Source organism: Aulostomus chinensis, chromosome 1 (genome assembly GCF_037954235.1).
Source record: "Aulostomus chinensis isolate RoL2024-O1b breed Wild chromosome 1, RoL_Achi_v1.0, whole genome shotgun sequence".
Lineage (NCBI taxonomy): Eukaryota > Metazoa > Chordata > Actinopteri > Syngnathiformes > Aulostomidae > Aulostomus > Aulostomus chinensis.
In genome coordinates this window covers 18,418,485-18,421,123 of record NC_141320.1, presented here as the reverse complement: position 1 = coordinate 18,421,123, position 2,639 = coordinate 18,418,485, and the positions used below count along the sequence as shown (strand labels likewise).

Below are 2,639 nucleotides of genomic sequence, written 5' to 3'. Positions count from 1 at the left end.
GATCCTTGGGGTGGACTGTCTTTAGGAGGCTGAGGTGTCTGGTGGTCTTGGTGGACCCTCTGCATCTCAAGCTGAGACAACAGAGTCCTGTGTTCTTGAGTCATTGTCTATAGTCTCTGTTGTTGGAGAGCTCAGTGTGGTCCCTGGTGGTCTAGTGGCTAGGATTCGGCGCTTTCACCGCCGCAGCCCGCGTTCGATTCCCGGTCAGGGAATGAGTTATTTAGAGGTTGAAGGAGAGGTGATAAGGTGGTCCACATGATGGTGGAGGTGATGAACTGTGAATCCATCATGGCTCCACTCTCACCCCCATTGTAGTGTTCTTGGTTCACTCTGCCATGGCCCCATGTTGAAGGGTGACTGTCTCATTCAGGTTCAACCCTTTGTTAGACTCTATTAAGTCACTGACTCCCAAACTCTGTAATCCTCCTTAGTAGCTTTGGTTCCTTGCAGCACAGAAAGTCTGTTCACTGATGTAGGAACTGAAAATCTTAGAGCTCCGGTCCTTCGTTCCTTCCTCCACTGAGCAGAAGAAACACAGAATAGTGGGCAGTTCCTCCTACAGTTCTCAGAAAGTCTGAGGGCACCAAAGAAAGGAGGGAAATGCAATCAATGTTGAATTATTTTACATTTCTTATATTTGATCAAAGATAGAACTTAATAAGCGTCCATCAACCTGCAGGACAAACTCCTTCACTGTGTGGGAGGTTCAGAGTCCCTGGTTTGATTGCAGCTTTGACCTGAGCAGGTGTTCATCCACATCTCAGTAACAGGGGACACTTTATCACACCAGTGGACAAACATCAGCATTCATCACCCAGCAGCTCCTCTGATCAACAGAACAAGCTGAAGTATTCTGAGAAGGAGGGCATGGATCCCTCTACCTCTCACATGCTAAGCTAGCACTCTACCATTGGAGCTAAGTCCCCTTTTGAGCTTCCATTTGAGTTTTCTGTTCCCATCTCTATGGTAACGGTCAGTTTTGACCCACATCTTCAATCAGCTGTAAAATTCACTAAAAACAATTTTCTATCATCCAAGTTGTTTCCATCTCTTGGTTTCCTTGTTAGGCTTCCTTATCCATGGAAATATTGATTTGAATATTTTGTTGTGGGCCTCTGGACCTTTTTTTAGTCAGTAAACCCTCAATTTCAATTAAAAAAATGATAAAATGAACCTTTGGGTTTGGCATAAAAGTCTTTTTTTCAGCAACAGAACTTTAATATAAACACTAAATGAAAAGCAGAACAGGCCAGAACACAAACTCTGCTCTGCCGTCCTTCCTGGTTACTGGGCATGGACTGCTGGAAGGGGCATTTTCCTCAGAAAGGGACAAGACGTTCATCCACTCTCACCTCTGGCCCTGGGTTGAATGTTGGTGCAAGGAGCTGCACCCATCTTTCCCAGACATCCCCAATGGGGGCAAGCTTGTCAGTTCTTGCTCCGGTGTCTCTGTCGTCAAATCTGAGGACTCTTGATGTTCGTTGAAAGTTCTGAAGTGGCCTTGTGGCCCGGAAAATATTTCTGCCTGTCGATGCGTCCCAGAGACGATCAGTGGCCTCACTGCAGGATCTGAACACTCCAGGAAGAAGAAGAACACCAATAGAAGCATCCAGGTGTCCCTCATCAATGTCTTTCCACTTGTCACCATGGACTTTTTTTCCTTTGAGGTTTGTCACAGCAATGCTGACTCTTTGTAGTGACAGTGGCATGAACAGAACCATCAGCCATTAACAGCTCCAAACATGTCTTGATGTCACTGCCTCTCGTCACAGCAAACCTTGTGATTCCAGGGCTCATTTTGATGACATCAGCAGCAGCTGCCCTGCCATGTACATCAGGAGAAACTGAGCTCCAGCCAATGTTCCCTCTAGTTTTTCATGTGTCTGGTTATCCTCACAAGCTCCCTGAGCTCACTGAGGACCACTGTGAGCACTGAAACTGGGAGACGGTTCCACAGGAGGGGAGCCTGATAGCTGAAGGCTCTGGCTCCATTCTACTTTTAGAACTCTAGGAACCACCAGTAACCCTGCATCCTGGGAGCGAAGGGTTCTAGCTGGATAATAGGGGACTAGGAGCTCTGTCAGGTAGGAAGGAGCCTGACTGTTGAGGACTTTGATGGTAGAAGGAGAATTTAGAATTCTATTCTGAATGTGACAGGGAGCCATGCAGAGAAGCCAGTACAGGAGAGACATGGTCTCTTCTACTAGTTCTAGTCAGGCAGCAGCATTCTGGACCAGCTGGAGAGTTTTCAGGACCCACTTCTTCTTTTGGTCACAGGTTTGAAGATACCTGTGGAAGTGAAAGGAAAGGCTGCGAGAGACCTGCCACACCTCTCCAGTGACCTGGGACATGATGGCAGTGGTGGGATTTGAACCCACACCTCCTCAGAGACTGGAGCCTTAATCCAGCGCCTTAGACCGCTCGGCCACACTACCTCACTGAGCTGTTCTCTGAGTTGGTCTGCTAAAGGCATGTTGAAGAGGAAGTAACATAATGATATAAAACTTATTCTGAAGGGGGACCCCTTTCCTCCCACGGTCACAGGAAGTGACGACAGCGCTGCTAGAAGCAGGAAAGAAATGGTAAAAGGACTCAGTTTGTACAGAGCCTTTCTACCTCAGCAGCACTCAAGGAGCTGA

The 2,639-nt window shown here is 47.4% G+C and overlaps 1 non-coding gene across 1 annotated transcript; it reads right to left on the bottom strand.

Annotated features, from left to right (window-relative positions):
- Window positions 1–2,353: 2,353 nt before the first annotated feature.
- Window positions 2,354–2,435, bottom strand: trnal-aag (transfer RNA leucine (anticodon AAG)). The gene has a single exon. It is a non-coding gene; the product is annotated as a tRNA-Leu (tRNA).
- Between the last annotated feature and the right edge of the window lie 204 nt (window positions 2,436–2,639).